Genomic DNA, 18,399 nt, shown 5'->3' with positions numbered 1-18,399 from the left:
CTGTAGTTATTTAACAAATTAAAATCAAATATTTATATATTTTATATATATATATATATAAAATGTTTTATATATTGATAAAATATATGATATATTTATATATGTTGTTGTTATTTAACAAATTAAAATACAATATATTGTCAAATTAAGTTATAATAAGGTCAAGTTTGGCTACAAAGAAAAAAGTACACTTATTTCATCTTTTTATCTTTTTTGAGTCACATCAATCAACATCTTCTCTCTATTTTCTCTACACATAATATAAAAAAATCAAAAAATACACTTATTTAGTCTTTCCAAACTAAGCCTAAATTGGGTTATGTTGGATTTGGGGTGTGTATATGTTTGCTCTCTTTTGGGAAATTAGGTTACAAAGCCAAGCGTGTTCTGCTGCGGGCTTTCTTCAATCATTCTTTATATATGTTGTATTGATAGGAATTAGGTTACAAAACCAAGTGTATTCTGCTGCGGGAGAGAAAACCGTGAGAGACAGAGAGACAGATTAATCAAGAAAGAGAGCCGAAAAAGAGAGAAACAGTGGAGAGAAAATCATGATTTTCTTACGGTGAAAGGTCACTAGATCGAGCATCGTAGGCTCCGATTCACGATCTGGTTCTCTCCATTTTGGCTCGAAGCTCTCGATCAGTCCGATTTGAAGATTAATTTTGTGAGTCCTTCTCTGATTTTTTGATTTTGTTTATATTCAGATCTGTATCTACGATCTCAAATCTGTTTGATATATATATATATATATATACTAATTTATGTCTATTGATCACGATCGATTTTTAGTCTATTGATCGATATTGATCGATTTTTAGGCTTATCTCGATTGATTGATTTTTAATTTATTGATCGCGATCGAACACTCTTCTCTGGATTTGATCGATTGATTGCTTTCGTTCAGATATGTAAGTTTTAGTCCCGATGCGCATATTAATATCCTCAAACCAACTCTATTTCTGACTCGTTCGTGGTGATCTTTGCGTTTGTGCTTTGTATGCAATTCTAGGGTTAGTCTATTGAGGCTAATCGCTATTGCGTTTGTGTACAGAGTCACAGAACCACCATCACAACCATACTGTGTCAATCTTTGCAGCAGCAATGACTCTCTTCCTCACAATGGGTTTTGTGCACCACAGACACCTGATTTCGACTCTGGTGAGTCTTCTTTGATTCCCTCCTTCCTTACTTTGCTTATGATCTTTCTGGCCCTGTCGTTTGTGCATTTGGGTTTTGCTGCTACTTTCCATAAATTGGTTTCCACTATTTCTTGTGTTCAATTATTCTTTTGTGGATTAATGCAAACCCTTTTTTCTTTCACCACTTTTCATGTATTGCTTCAAAGTTCTTGTAGGTATTTTACACGCACATAATCTAATTACAGAAGATTGTGTCCAATATTGTGATTGAATTTTGTGCATTTAAAAATTGTCAAGTTATTGCTTCTATACAAGGATTAATGCAGCAAACACTCTCTTTCAAACTAGTTTGGCAAGAATTAATGAATCTATCTCATTGCTCCATTTCTATATATTTGATTACTTGATCAAATGATTATAAATGTGTTCACAATGAAGAATCAGATTTTAAAATGATCTAAATATAACATAAAACGATAAATATTTGTAAGTTAATTTTCTATATATTTGACAAAATCATGATTTTTTAATGTGTATCAATTTTCATATCCTTTGTTTATAGTGTTGTATGTTCTTGGTGTAGCTTATTGATGAAATAAATACATTGCACTATGTATTTGACTCATCAACTATTAACTCTCAGCCTTTGTTTTGAAACACCCTCCTGTTGCCAGTGCTGTTTTTGGAGCAACAAAGTTGTGGCAGCTGCAAAAAGTCCTGGATGCATGCAAGATGGAGCTTAATCCTGAAATCATTGCAGATATTGACAAGGTTCATACAACATACCCAAATCCTTGCCCCTAATCCACCTTGATATATTTTTTTACTTTCTCATTCAGGAATTTTGGTAATTTGTTTGTCATTTGATCTGTGCATAGGCATATGAATTATTGTTGTACTGACTATTGCAGCACACAATTGATATGCACCATATGGAAACTTTGTAAGTCCTTAAAAGTATTTATTTTTCTGATCAAAATATAGATGTATAATGATATGCACCATATTGTTAGATGTTTTGAGTTTGAAAGTCGATACCACTTGCATCCTTTAAAGACTGTCTCGGGACCACCCTCCCCATTATTGAACTGGGCAGCCTCCTAAATCTTGAATGGCATCCTCTGCAGTAGTTTGATAGTTATTTTTTGGTGCTTCGAATAGAGTAGTTCTTATCGGGGCTTGCTGGCTTTTACCTTTCTCATGTTCGGTATCGTTTTTCTTGTTTTTTTTTTTTTGGGAAAATTATTTTTAAATAATGTCCAGCTTAGTTACAGCTTGGAATATGGAGAATTGTAAGCCAGGGAGTCCCATACAAATACTAACTTTTCTGTTTGTCTTGGGTAGCATTTGTCGCTAGTTCATGGAGGCTAATGTTGACTGAGCATCATTGTCTGGAGTTTTCTTTATGGTCCCACCAGCAGCATATATGGAGTCAAATGTTGATTGAGGCTCTCTCTGTGATTCTTGGAAGTTTCTGTTGAATAGCATGTAAAAGGTGAGATAAAATAAAAGTGAATGAAATATAAGTTAATATAAATGATAAATAAGTGTGAACATTACACAAAAATGTTTGTTGGTCCATCACATTAATCAACATTGACTTCATCTTTTTGAATGGTTGTGGTTCTGTACAGTACAGGTTCTGTGAGTGTTTGTTTTTTACAAAAGAGGAATACAGATATTAATCTATTACTGATGTGTGTGTTTTCCCAGTTCCATTGATCATTGCACTTGAGTTGAGTCTGTCTTTGTTAAAAGCCAATGTTCACTCCTCTTTTGTACATGTGGTAATTGATCTATGCTGTACTTGACCATATCTTTTTAGACATTTTTCTTTCCTTTGATCTTTGATTGATGCCATGCCACTGACTGCTGCTTCTAAGTTTCCTGAATGCATTCATTTTTATTTTTTTGCCATTCCATCTTATCTTGTAATACCACTATCTTATCATAACATTCTCCTCGTAGCTACACATTATTTGAATAGATTTCAGTGTGTGGACAGTGGGTTACTGGTCTCAATAGATTTCAGCACTATTGTTGTTTACTGGTCTCAATGTTATTTTGGTATCAACCATTACTCCAGTCTATGGTTTTGTCTGCTTTCTTCCATACTGGGACAGAAGGGTATGTTTCCTATCTTTGCGTTTTGGGCCAACAAAATACTTCATGCTTTGTAAGTAATTGCATTGGAAAGAACCAAATCATGCACCCACTGCCACTCTGCGTAGGAAGATGGTCTACTGACTACTCTGCCTCTTTGCACAGTGCTGATTTAGGGAACAGTTTTTACCTCTTTGGGTTAAGTTTTCAATCACCAAGATTTATAGGTTGAAGGATATATATATATATGTGTGTGTGTGTGTGTGTGTGTGTGCTTTTTTCCAATTTATGTCTATAAAATATATTTATTTTATTCTAGTGCAAGAAAAATAGTCATACATTATTCCACCCACCTTGTTCTTTCCTTAATGTTGTTAAAATGCTGTTGTTCCTTGAATGATAGCACTTCCTTTCCACATTTTTTATAATAAAAAAAGAAATGGATAAAAAGTAATAATCGTAGCACTCTATTTTGAGCTTGTATTTCCACTACAAATAATTAGAACTTCGCTTTTTGGTGGGAACCGTGCTACCAGATTGATGGTTTGTAGGGATTTGTGATTTCTGGAATCTGGATCATTGTAATTTGTTGCTTTTGGTGTTTCATTTCCTTTCTCCAATCTTGTTGTAAGGTGTGCAAAACTAATGAATACTTCTATTCATGCTACTAGGACTCCATGAAGTTACTGGATACCCTATATCATTTCATTGTTTCCTTCGTTCTATTTTTCATTTTTTAAAAATCCCTGCTTTTCTATTTATTAAACTACATAATTTCTATGTGAAGCAAGATTTTTTTGGTCACTATGCGAAGCAACTTATTTGAAGCTAACTCAAGCTTCCTTTTTCATTCCAATTTAATGGGAATCCATATTTACCTGTCCATTGGTTGATATGTCTGTTAGGTAATTTATTTATAATTTTTCATGCTAATTTTTTATACTGGATTCATTCAGAGAGAACGCTGTCATCTAGAACGCAAAGCTACTATGGCAAAGGGATCTGAATCAACCTAAATGGATCTCCCCATGTTAAGAGGTAGGAGATAACAGGATCTTTGGTTAGTGTTTATAGCTTGTTTTTGTTGATCACAGAATGACCCTAATATATGAAAAGGTAGGAAAAAGAAGCCTTTGTTTGTTCACCACTTGAATTTTGTAGCTCATATTATATCTTTTAGTTGGGGGCAGCATGATATTCTCCAGGAAAATCTGGCACACATAGTTATACATGTCTGGCTGAAATAACTGTTTTCATGCAATGTTGTTATGACTATTTGATGACTATAGCTTGGTAATCATTTTTAGATAGGTTTAAATTTTGTAATTGGTGCTAATGATTGCACTTTTTTTTGTCTAGCTGAAATACTGTTTTCATGCAACTGCTTGTGATTGCACTTTTTTTTTTTGTTTTATTCCTCTATGTTGCTTATTACCTCAGATTTGGAAGTTTGCTTATCCTCACCCTTGTATTGTTCTTGTTTGCTCTCAATGAATTACTTGCCCAAAAAAATGTTTAGTCTTTTTTGGGTGTGGGATATGTACATTTTTTTTTTTTTTCAAGTGATTAAGGAAATTAAGACCAGTGAATTAATGTTGTATTTGTTATTTGAATGGGAGTTATTGTTTCATATTAGTGTTATTTTTCAGTTTTATTACAGGTTTTTTTAGTTCAAGCACATACAATTAGCACAATTTTTTTTCCAAAAAAAAAAGAGGCTATCACGGCGTTTTTAAAAGCATTGCTAAATATCATACAAATGGTTGGATTTTTTAGAAAGAGATACGGTGGCATTTTAAAAACGTCGTTAAATAGCATGCTGCCGTTAGTAGATCTTTTAGCGGCGTTTTTAGAAAATGCCGCCTATATTAATATAGCGATGTTTTTAAAGCGTTATAAAGTTATAGCGACAGCTGCATCTTTGACGTTTTGTGCTGAACGTCACAAAAGGATTTGATGGCGTTTTTGAGACCTAAAGCGGCATTTTTTAAGCGGCATTTTTTAAACTATGCTTAAACCCTCATTTCTAACAGTGAGAGGAGAAAAAAAAGAAAAAGAAAAAAAGAAAAGAGTTGGGGTTTTGTTTTGGTGACTTCATTAATTTTTCAAATATTTCTTTGATCTTCAAAAATATATTGTGAGTGCAAAATTTACTTTTCTTGATTTATGTTTAATTTGTTGTTTTTATTTATATATTTTTATTTATTTGTTAATTTGATTTTGTATTTACATGATGATGATGGATTGATTTTAATTATTTTGGTTAGTTGTGTGTGCAAGGTTTAGGATTTTTTTATGTATTTATTTTATGATTGTAATCACATTCATGATTATATGGAACTGAAATAAACTGAGAATCCATAGATATTGGTTAGATGATGGATTGATTCATTGTTTTTATTTATTTATTTTTATTTATTTGATATTGGTTTGATTTTGTATTTGCATGTAGATGATGGATTGATCTCATTATTTGGTTAGATGTGTATGTAAGGTTTAGGGTTTTTGTTAAATTTTGGGGCGTGACAGATCTTTTTGAGTTTTTGGAGTCTGGTTGCACGATATTTTAAAATAAATTTAGCATTTTAGATGAGATTCATAATTTTGTTCTTATTGCATGTTGTCTCAATTCATTGTTTTATTTGGTTTTGGTGATTTGAAATCCTGCATACACAGTTTGCTTATATTTCTGTGCATAGTAATATGTATATTTATATTTGTGTGCATAGTAATATGTATATATCATCTTGGAATGATCATCCAGGAAAAGGCAGATTCAAAGACAAAAAAGTCTACCAAAATTGGCATCAGATCATAATTCTTACAGTGGTGGTACCACTGAGGAAGATACTGAGGAAGATTTGGTACGTTGATTTCATATTTTGTATCTATATTTGAGCTTTATGATTTAAAGTTATTAATTTTTCGCATTGACTTTTGAATAGTCATTGCGAAAGCAAAGCAATGCTACTTTTGTGATGTGTCAAACATTCAATAGTGGTTCTTTTTCATCTGGTTATACTAAATTTATGAATTTAAATTTCATTTTGTATATGCAGTTCTCATGTGAGTTATGGAGTAGCTCTTCTAGACGAGTTACTGGCACCCTAATAAATAAGTTATTAGCAGAAGAGATGTCAAAAGAAACGGAGTCCAAGAGACGGCCACCAAGTGTTATTGCCAGATTGATGGGTTCTGATGGGCTGCCTCCTCAGCGGCTTCCTTATAGACAACTTGAAAGGGTTCTCGAAAATTTATCGACAATGGATAGCATCAGTATCATTGCAAAGGGATATGATTTTGGAAAATCATATGAACACCAATCAAATAGGAAAACCATCTGGATGAAACAGAAAAACCATATTGATCGGTGTTCATATGGTTTTCCATCCCTTTACGCAGTCCATTGTCGATAAATTTCCGAGAACTCTTTAGGTTGTCTATGAAGAGGTTGCTGAGGAGGCATCCTATCAAAGACCCCATCAATCTGGCAATAAGACTCGGTGGTTGTCTCTTGAACTCCGTTTCTTTTAATATCTCTTCTGCTAATAACTTCTTTATGGAGGTGCCAGTAACTCGTCTAGAAGAGCTACTCCATAACTCACATGAGAACTGCATATGCAAAAGGAAATTTAAATTCATAAATTTAGTATAACCAGATGAAAAAGAACCATTATTGAGTGTTTGACACATCACAAAAGTAGCATTGATTTGCTTTTGCAATGACTATTCAAAAGTCAATGTGAAAAATTAATAACTTCAAATCATAAAGCTCAAATATAGATACAAAACATGAAATCAACGTACCAAATCTTCCTTAGTGGTGCCACCGCTGTAAGAACTATGATCTGATGCTAATTTTGGTATACTTCTTTGTCTTTGAGTTTGCCTGTTTCCTGGATGATCATTCCAAGATTATATATACATATTACTATGCATAGAGATGTAAGCAAACTGTGTATGCAGGATTTCAAATCACCAAAATCAAATAAAACAATGAATTAAAACATGCAATAGGCAGAACAAAATTATGAATCTCATATAAAATGTTAAATTTATTTTAAAATATTTTGCAACTAGACTCCAAAAAGATCAAAATTTAAAATAAAAAAAAAGAAGATAAATTCTGATTTTCCAAAAAAATAGGGATATGCATTGTTACCAAATTGCATGAAGGAATTTTAAAAAAAAAAAAGAAGATAAATTCTGATTTTCCAAAAAAATAGGGATATGCATTGTTACCAAATCGCATGAAGGAATTTAAAAAAAAAAAAAGATATTTGCAAAATTTTTAATTCAAACCCCACACCTTTGTGCGTCTTGTTACAAACATACAAAATAAGATTACAAGCTTGAATAATGATGATATCTCGTATTATTGTTTTCATTTTTTGAAAATAAACTCGTTTGTCAAAGGCACAATAATAGATGTTCTAATTTGAAATGAAAATGTCTTACAAGACATGTCACTACTGTGAAATTTTATGTACAAAAATTTGTTGGTAAATTACATTGACCAACTTAAGGTTTTTTAAAAAAATATAATAAATTTTACAAATTTTATTTATAACATTGAACTAATATAGATAATTATTTTTCAATCCATATGAATAACAAATTGTTGATGGAAAAATATTAATTATCGGTGAGTTAAAATTTTAAGGAACTTGATTTATTTTTCTAAATCCTAAATTTACTCTTATTTAATTGTGTTTGTGTAACTTTATAAATACTTTTAATTTTTAAAAATTATTTTTACACACAAAAGAAAAAAAAAAACTCTACTCTAAAATTAGACTTATTTTTTTTAAATTGAATGATGTGTTTTCATAGATCAGAGATGAAAAGAACATTTGCATGAAGTTAGTTGGACTTGGCTGTTATAAGACTATTTTCTGGTAAAAATTGGAACGCAATAGTTTCTGTTTTCGAAAACATGAAAAATAAAAATGAAGCAAATTAAAACACAAAAACTACCAAACAGAGAATAAAAAAAGTACATGGTCATTCCAAAAACAAACCTGACGTAGACTCATGATGAGGACTCAAACTGTGATGGTGAAGATCAAGAATCAAAATAGGACTTGAATTCTCCGTAACACACACGGGTTGTTGGACTTTCGTAGCTATGTTGTTTCGACTCTTTTTCTTGTTCCCAATCACTCCCTGTTTTCTTCTGACTCACATTCTTAACTCCATTTTTTTTCGCTCTCAAACTTTCACGAGATTGTCTCTAAACAACAACCTTATTCTTTCGATCCAAATTAACATTGTCAACCTTCGAAGTACAATTTCCACAAACTCTATTTAGCTGATATTCGTTTCTCCTAAAAATCGTCCTCTTGTTTTCAAACTTTATTTCTCTTAAATTCTCTCTGTTTTCATCTTTTTCTGTTTCAAATCTTTCAAACCCATGTCAGAACTCAAACCCATTTTGTTCCCTCCATTTCCACCTACTTTGTCGAAGCATTGTTGATGGAGAAAGGTTGGAACTTCGTGAAACGAGAGTGATGTTCTAACTAGACCCATGAGTCTTGTGACTAGTCTTGACTTGAGTTTTGAAATCTTTTTTTAGGTTTTCGAGGGTGGTGGTGGTTGGGATGGTGGTGGTGGGGTCGATGATAGATCGGATGGGTGGGTTGGGAGGCTGTCGGTGCAGAAGAGACGGCGGAGAATGCCGAAGTAACACTTGGAAGTGGAATTCTGTGACTTGGTCATGTTTGAGAGAGAGAGAGAGTGTGTGTGTGTGGAAAGGCAGCAAAAACTGTGTGTTTTGAAAGAGAATTAGGTAAAAGGTGGTAGTGGTGTCACCAAAAGGCAATGAAACTATGAAGTGGTACAATATGGAGGGAGGAGTGATCCACGGAGTCTATCCTAATTTTCATAATTTGAATGGTTCTTATTTTGAGACTTATTAGGTAAAATATTTATATAAAAAATTAAGATGGTTAGATATTAATTGTTATATATTCAACCAATTTCATTATTATATGGTAGAACATTTAGAAATTTTATTTTTTACAATGATTATTTCTGACTCATTAAGTTTTTAAAATTTATTAAATTATTTCTCTTTCAAAAATCAACAAATTTTTAAAATTCAGATATTTTTATTCTAAAATAGTGAAATATTAGAATTATGTCATTTTTTTTTTACTTATAACAAAGCATAATTTTAATTATTAATTATTAATTATTAATACAACAATTTTAATTTGTCTATATTATATGTTATAGTAAAGAAATATTTGAAACAAAACACTTGAACTTATATATAAAATTTTATTTACGAGAGACAAAATATAAAAAATTTAAATATAATTATCGTATTTTTAATAAATTATATATTATTTTATCCAGTGCATAGCACGGGTGATATGTTAGTTCTATCACAACGCAATTCATGTTATCTCTATATGTAAATCATTTATTTTTTAAAATTTATCGAACAAATCATTCGTGTAAACAATTAAATTAATAGAGTATTGGTAGATGATAAAATCATATTATTATTATATAATATAAGTAAAAGTGTTGTAGTCTCTTTGAAGTTGAAAGTCTCGCTTTAATTTTCTCAATTTTTCTAAATTTTATAACACTTAAAATACACATGTCATTGTAGACACCCAATTTTTGACGGCCCTTACGACTTGAATGCCATCGTATACACACCCAATGATGAATGTTTTTGCTCGCCAAGCGCTCGAAGTCTTCAACGGAACGCCACAACTTTGAGCCTTTCAAACCCTACACCCTTGTTGTCTCATTTTTGGACCAAGCCTTAGTCATTCAAGCCTGCAGCTTTCGGTGGCATGCCGACCACCTTCTGAGGTTGTCGACCATCACTTTTGGGCTACCAACCACTGATATGGCTTGCCAGCCACCAGTAATCGCTGGCCGGCCACCACTAACAGCCGGCCGGCTACTAGTTGTTTTTGCAAATATTTTATGCCAGCTGTGCCAGCTATTTGCACAGATGCATGCATCTATCTCCACATGTAGGGCTGGATCTCCTTGGGGGAATTTCATATTTTCTATATATAGGAGGCCTCTCTTTCATGTTTTAAGGTTAGAAAATTTTGAGATCAAAAATTTTCCTCTCTCTACTAATTCTTTACACTTTAACCTTCAAGTCTTCAACCTTTGCCTATACACCCTTAACCAAATCTCACCATCTTTGAGCTGAGTTGTTCTTGAGGCTTATTTGAGCTCTAGAGGGTGTTGTTTGCTTGGTTTTGTTGCTTGAAGGTATAAGGCTTTATCTATTAGCTTGCTTTATCTACTTTTATTCTTGCTGTTTTTCCATTGTTTTGGCCTGTCAAAACTTTGTGTTTTTTGGGCTGAAGCTTGGGTTTAAGGCCATTAAAGGTTGAGGGGTTGAGAGCCCTTCTTTGTGCCTTGTTTTGGAGGTCTTGTGTTTCCCACCATTTTACTATCTTTTTCCAAACTTTTAAATACTGATTTTCAGAGATTTTTCAATGGCCAAAATCATGTTTTGAAGTTCAAATTTGGAGGGGTTTGGCCTCCCCTCCTTGTGTCTTGCTTACTAGCCTAGTGAGTGCCATGTTTTAGCATATTAATCTAGCTTGTTTTAGCTCAATTTTAGCATGTTTTAAGATTGTTTTTAGACTATCTTAGCACTATTTTGGGTTGTTGGTTGCATTTGAGCTTTGCTTTGTATGCCTATAGTGTAATAGTATAGCCATCCTGGTTTTCCCTTTATTGTTTATTGTATTCCGGACTCGGTTCCGTGGATGATTGTTGTTGTCTGTATCTCGTTTTCGTCCTTCAATTCTTTGTATTTGAGTTTTGGGATGTGTTGGGCAGGTTTGAAACATGTTGGTTGTGTTTTGAAACAGATAGTTAATGCCCAGATTTTGGCCTCCACGCTCAAGCGGGCCCTTTTGCATTTGCTCTTACGCTCAAGCGGGCAGTCTAACGCTCGAGCGGGATTCTTTAGCCTTCAGTATTTTTCCTGCAGGTCATCGGACGGTCGAGCGTCCACTTTAACGCTCGAGCGAGGACCTTCGTCTGCAGAACTTCTGGAAGTGTGCATTCCACGCTCGAGCGACGCTTTTCACGCTCGAACGGGAGTCTGTGTCTGACGCTCGAGCGGGGCGTCCCACACTCGAGCGGACTGTGATGTATTTCAGTTCGAGAAGAAGCTTTTTGAATCACTTTTTCGGGCCACTCTCTCTCTCTAGCATTTCAAAACCCTCATTTGAGTGCTTCTCTCTCTAGAATACTCTCTCTCTACATTTTGAGCTAGATCTAGTGATCTCCTCACCCTTTTCCTTTTGATAAAAAGCTTGAGCTTCGTGTGGGCTCCATTTTGATCCGAAAAGTTATGGGTTTGGAGTACTTTCGAGTTTCATCATCTCCTTTGGGTCTCTTCACTTGAGGTAAGGGTAACCTACTCATTTCTATGAGTTTTGACATCAATGTTAGTCATTTTGTATAAATGGTGGTATTTGGGGTTTTTGGGAGAAACTAGGGTTTGAAATTAAAATTATAGAAGAGGGGTTTTCTATTTTTGGGGTTCCAAGTGTATGAGTGGTCCATAAAATGAAGTTATTGTATATGATTGATGAAATTTGGCCTTGGGTGCAACATTTGACAAAAGGGGGAAAAAACCCTAATTTATTATGATTGATTAATTTGTGTAATTAATTTGGAAAATATGGAAATATGAAATTGAGTTGAAAATCATGAAATTGAAAAATTATAAGGTTGATTGCTGTAGTTGGATTGATTAATCACTCACCTATGAGAATGTTGATAATTTATCTGTTTAAGGAATTTATTATCTGTTTAGAAATAATTATTTTGGGCTATCGGTGGAGGATAGTCGTGATTGTTGTAGACACTGCATGATGATTAGGTGAATTAAAACTAATCGATTGAGTATGTCATTGAATATGACGAGTGGATTATAACATTGAATATGTTAGCAAATTGGTCATTTTATATAACGACCTGTTTAAATATATTGCATATGTATCTTATCTGGGAGGAGATAGGGGATGTACTTCTAAACCTGTTTGGGAGGAGATAGGGGATGGACTCCATTGATAACTAAGTTGGCCGGAGTGTCCAGGGTGAAAATCCCGAAATCTTGATTACGTTTGCATAACGTAGATGAATTGAAGTATTGAAGTATTAATGATATGAGTTGTAGTCTCATTTTGAATTGAAGTATTGATGTATTAATGATATGAGTTGTAGTCTCATTTTAATTGATTACGATCAAAGTATTGTTAATATGAGTTGTAGTCTCATTATAAACTATCTAGATGAACAGAGAACCATAACCATGAATTGGTTTGGATAATGAAACGGAAAGGGATTGAAATATACTTGTGAATATGGGTTGGTTATGAAAGAAATGTATGTTTGTTTATATGAGTTAAACATTTATCAAATGCTAATGTTTTAGTTATTGCTCATATTTGGTTTAGTGTATCTCTATTGGGCTTTGGCTCACCCTATATGGGACATCATTTTCAGGTACAGATGAGATGCCGCCTCCAAGAGTGTAGCTTAGGAGGTTTAGAAGCTGAAGACTTATTTTGTAGTTATCCTTGTATTACATGTAAATCAAGCCAAGGGCTTAATATGTTTAGAGTTAGAACTCTCTTTTGTTGAACCCAAGTGTTGACTTGGAAAGTTGTAAGCCCGTAGGGCATTTACTTTTGCTGTCAACATGTAATACTTTTGTACTAAATACTATGATAAATAGAAATATGTTTTATTCTCTTATGCCTATGGATGCCATAAATGTTGGGTTTATATCTATTATTTTGAGGGCGTTACGAATACTCCTCATGAGTTTGGTGTTCTAGGCCTTAGACACTATCTCGTTTGAGTTGATAGCATTTATTTACGCTTTTCTCACTCATTTTCAGCACTTAATCATCTCTACAATCTCCCTTCTTTCTTCACTTTTATTTTGCTTTGAAAGTGATTCAAACAATTTGTTTGTTTAAAGCATGAAATTGAGGTGTCATGCTTAATGGTGTAATCCCTTAGGGGGTTCATTACCAACGGCATGATGTCTCTTTCATGCCCAAAACAACCTTTGGTTTGAGCTCTCTTTCTTTTAAAGGACTTAATTTCACCTTTTGGACTTAATTGATTAAAGGATGGTTGGTAACTTAAAAATGGAGTAATTAAAACTTGGAATTAAAAGTGAGCAAGATAATCAATTGGTTGTGTTCAATCAGACGTTAATTGAACACATGGAAACTTGAACCATTTCATACTTACTAGTGATAAAATGATTCAAGGTTCCAAGGTCATCACTTCCCTTGATCATTCATAAAAGGGAGGAAGTTAGAGTCTTTTTGTTGTATTTATTGAGATTGCACACGTTGAGTCACAAGCCATTATGCAATGAAATTGCTTGACTTGGTGGTTTTGGTGGTTTGTGGCTTAAATTCACCAATCCTTTAATTTGCTCATGAAAAAAAGGGGTGAGTTGTGCAAACAAACCCTTGAAATCCCCTGTATATATTCTATTTGTCCTCTGTTGCAGTAAGGAGAACTAGGCAGCAGTGGTTGGTAGGCCACTATTCATGGCTAGCAGGTGGCCGACAGACCACCTTTGATGGCCTGCCGGCAGCCTTCACCAGTGGCCGGCTGGCCACTGATGCAAATTTCAGCAGAGTGTTCCTTTGGCCAAACAGAGCTGTTTTGGAAGTGGGCAGCAGTGTGGGTGTTCTATTGTGCAACAGAGGCATTCAGAAGCAAAACGGTGGTATTTCTGGTGGAAATCGAGCATGAGCATGATCATCCCTTGCATTCCGAGCTTGTTTAAATATTTAAATTAATTAGTTGTAGCTAATTTTTATAAGTGTTGTAACTAATTAGTTAGTTAATTGGTTATTCAATTTCATTTTGTAGTTAGTTAGTTAACTAGTTAGTTAGTTGATTAATTTGTTGTAATAATTAGTTAGCTTAGAGTAGTTAATTAGTTTATTTCATTTGGTTTGTAATAATTAATTAGCTTAGCTTAGTTAGTTAATTAGTTTATTTGGTCTCTCTTTCGTGAGAGTGCAAAGATGTAATAAAGTGTATGTCTTCCAACTCCATGTCTTTCTCCTTTTTATTTATCTGCTTACGATGGTTATATTAGGGACATCATGTTTTGTTTAGCATACTCATGTTTGCATCCATTTGTATTGCATGCATCGAGGCTCGGTTCATCATTCTAACTGTATTGTTGTTTAAATACTTCTTTGAATACATGCTTAGACCGCATGTTATCAATTTGATTCATATGCCATGTTTAATAGCCGAGCCTATTAGTTGCATTTTTCCTCATGTGTTGCATTTGTCATATTGCATAGTTAGGGATCATGCATTTTCTAACTTTATTTCCACTTTGACTTGGAGTACTAGGTGAGGTTTTTTACTCGCTTTAGCGTAAACACACGAGTGTTGAATGTTGCCATGTTTAGCATGGTTGCCATGAGGCTAAGTGCTTAAGTGATAAACTGCTTGTATGCTTGTGGATGAAGGTTTGTTGCTTGAATTGGAATAATTTGAGCCATACACATTTTAAGCCCACCTTTTCAAGTGGTAAATTCACAAAATTCTTTTCAAAACAAACATGACTCGAGATGTTCCAATTCTTTCAATTTAGTCTATACTTGTGTGTGTGCATCACATAGTAAATGCTAGCCTAATAAACCGAAACAAGAGCATATAATGTTGATAAAAATCATATCATGATTAGTAGAGGCCGATATTTGATCGGACGAGCGGGGGGTGCTCAATTCATGACCTTCCTCTCTCGTGACTAAGTTCCCGAGCCGAGACAATCTTGGTGATAACGGACACGTGGCCTTTGGCACGAGTCATGGGTTTCCTAAATTTCTCAAAAATAAAATATTTAAGTGGCGACTCTGTATCTAGCAAAGTAGTCTAATTTTGGCATTTTTGATTCAAAATCAATTTTCCAAACGATTTGCCGGATTTGGACTCTTTGGTGATTATCAATTTCACATTGCACTTGTGAGATTAGATTTAGAACTGCGAGAGTTCGAACTGTAGGACTTCTTTCAAACTTCTGAAAAGGGGCCCAAAAAAGCCAAGCTACAGTTATTTTATGATTAGCTCAAAATATAATTTATATAAATTAAGGTAATTTTTAAATCCTTTAAATCATTACCAAAATTTATTAGTACTGCTTCCTTAAATTTTGCAATTATTATTCCTAGAATTACCTTATTCTAATTGGAATCATAATCGATATGATTATACATACCAAACTTCAAAGACTTCTATAATTATATTTAAAAAGTTTAGGAAATATAACAATGGGAAGAGAGTTGCATATTAGGTCCTCAATTTTTGTTTTTTGTTTTTCTTCTTTAAAACACAATCACAACATAATTCTTTAAGTATATGAGGGAAAAAAAAAAGAAATACAAAAAGAATTATTCAGAGATTTTAGCTTGAAAAACAAGCAAATTGTGCAAATTAAAATATAAATGCGATCCACATATTTTAAATGATTCATGGACATTCATATTTTCTATTTAATATGAGTTGTTGTTGGGTTATTTTAGCCAATTGCTTTGTATATATCTTTTTTTTAATTTTAATAAAGTTTTTTTATATTTATTTTTGTACAAATGAAAAAAGTGCAAAATACAAAAAAATTTATTTTTATAGCCGGCTAAATCTAGCTCTAGTACAACAAGAGCACCAAGCTCCCTCATAAAGATGAAACAAAAGTGATGATAATCTTGGGTTTGACATCCTTATAATAATGACGCAAGGGAATCCTAAGGAATTTTTACTACAATGTAAGAGGAATCGAAAAGAGGTTTTACTATTAATATAAGAGAATTTACTTATAATTTTTACCGATCATGTGGCTATTTGAAAATCAAAGTATGTATGTGTATATTTTTTTCTTAGTTTAAGTATTTTTTTAAGGGAAAACCAATCAATGGAGTACATTTTTTTAGATTGGAAAAAAAAAAATACAATGGAAGAGACATGAAATTTTGGTAACTTTATGTCTATATAAATTTGGAAATAGTAGAAGTAATCGATTAAGAGGCACAAAATTTAAAATTAAGAGTCAAAATTGATTAAATTAAAAGTGTAGAGAGCAAAATGATATAAGAGACAATATGTAGGGACTACTAATATAATTTGTTTATGTTTTATTAATTTCTTACTCATAATTTAAATTATTTTAAATTTTTTTCCCCCTGTTATTTAGTGGCCTTTTATATTCGGCAACTATTGCAAAAAACTTTGAACGTATGAAATGAATGTAATGATATTTCATCATCAAACAATTTTTATTATTACTTTTGGTTTAAATGGATGAAATTTAGTGTATATTTAATTGCATTATTATTTGGATTGATTTGCATTTAATTTTGAAATAATTTAATTTGTTTAAGTGATTTACAATTTATCATTACATTGTTAATGTTTCACATAATTTTTAATCTTTTGTGTTTATTATGCATTATACATTGATTTTTATTGTATTTTATTAAAATAAAATGAATATGCCAAAAATATATATACATTAGCTGTGCAGATCACGGGTTTAACACTAGTTAATAAATAAAGTAAAGGGTAAATTACAAACATACCCCCTAAGATTTACTTAAATTACAAATTACTCCCTATAGTTCTACAAATTACATTATGGCCCCTAAGGTTTCTAATTTCATAACAAATAGGTCCTTTTATTAATAAATCATCAAGTTAATTAACCGTTTTTAATAATGTTAAAATTTTATTTCAATTAATAATTCAGATAATTTTATTATTGTATAGGTTAACAGTTAGAAATTTCACTTTTTCAATTAATTTTGTTAAATAAAAAATTATGACAGGAAGGTATTTGTAATTTTCCAAACCATAGGGGGTAATTCGTATTTTAAGTAAACCTCAAGAGGTGTATTTGTAATTTACCCTAAAGTAAACAACAAAAATTATTTTGAAAGTGTATAGCCTGCATGGTGAAATTTGTCTATTGTGAGCTTATTTCGATAATTCGAATCATTCATTTTGTAAGACCTTTCGAGTAGATCATCTTAACCAAAAATCAAGTTAATCAAATATCAATAGCCACATTATAGCGATCCTAGTTATCCCTTTACTGTTTTGTTATTTTCCGAATGCGGTTCTGTGGAGTTGGTAGTTGTACCTATCGTGTTGTCAACCTTTAAACTCTTTTGTTTGAGTTTTAGAATGGGTTGGGCTCGGTTGTTTCAGGTTGGTAGAGCTTTAGCTCCCATTGTTGTTGCCCAGTTTTTGAATGGTCCGCTCGAGCGGGTCTTCTTGCGCTCGAGCGGGATTTTCGCAGTTCCAGTATTTCGTGCCTCTGCAAAACTTCTGCAGATGTGTTTTCTACGCTCGAGCTAGTTTCTTGTGCTCGAGCGGGGTCGCGCTCGAGCGGGCTTGGTGGCGCTCAAGCGGGTAGTACCTTTTTGGTGTAAGTTCTGGGAGGGGGAAATCTACGCTCGAGCGGACTGGTTTTCACGCTCGAGCGGATGTGCTTTATTCTTGTGTCTTGGCGCTTGAGCGGGCCTTTTTGCGCTCGAGCAGACCTAGTTTTTGTTCTTGACGCTCGAGCGTTGTGTTCTCCACTCGAGTGGGAGAGTCGTATATCAGTTGACAGTTAGGCTATTTTAAATCACTTTTTACATCCACACTCTCTCTCTTACTTTTCTAAAACCCATTTTTGAGAGCTCCTCTCTCTAGAATCTCCCTTCTCTCTAGGGTTTGATCTAGCTAGGGTGTTCTCTTTACCTTTGGTCTTTTTAAAAGTTGGGTTAATCGTCGAGGGCTATCTTTTGATCCGAAAATCTTGGTCTTTGGAGCACTTTGGTTTTGGTCTCTTCTTCATCCGAGCTCTAACTTCGAGGTAGGGATATCCTACTCTTCCTTATGGATTTTGTCTTTAAATTTTAGCATTTTGATATGTTGGGTGTTGTTGGGTAGATTTAAGAAAGTTTGGGTCTTTTGTGTAATTTTACAAAAGTTGGGGTTTAAATATATATAAACTTATATGCATGTTAGGCATAGAGAAACGAGATTAATGTTAGGACATTGATGGAAATGGAACCTTAGGGTTGTTTGTGAATTATGGTAATTTGCCCTAATTGTTTAAAATTAT

General features: G+C 33.2%; 1 long non-coding RNA gene across 6 annotated transcripts; it reads left to right on the top strand.

Annotated features, from left to right (window-relative positions):
* Nucleotides 1–306: 306 nt before the first annotated feature.
* Nucleotides 307–14,333, top strand: LOC114300231 (uncharacterized). 6 transcript variants are annotated; one of them, XR_014346232.1, is made up of 7 exons: nucleotides 307–667; nucleotides 1,055–1,161; nucleotides 1,817–1,913; nucleotides 2,487–2,637; nucleotides 4,202–4,283; nucleotides 11,105–11,647; nucleotides 12,753–13,004. It is a non-coding gene; the product is annotated as an uncharacterized LOC114300231 (long non-coding RNA). The 6 variants fall into 6 exon arrangements; XR_014346235.1 differs by lacking the exons at nucleotides 11,105–11,647; nucleotides 12,753–13,004 and adding an exon at nucleotides 13,780–14,333; XR_014346231.1 differs by lacking the exon at nucleotides 11,105–11,647.
* Nucleotides 14,334–18,399: the final 4,066 nt, after the last annotated feature.

Source organism: Camellia sinensis, chromosome 12 (genome assembly GCF_055761805.1).
Source record: "Camellia sinensis isolate YWXY chromosome 12, ASM5576180v1, whole genome shotgun sequence".
In the NCBI taxonomy this organism is placed as follows: Eukaryota; Viridiplantae; Streptophyta; class Magnoliopsida; order Ericales; family Theaceae; genus Camellia; species Camellia sinensis.
Note: the sequence above shows the minus strand (reverse complement) of the source record. Positions and strands in the feature narration are given on the sequence as shown.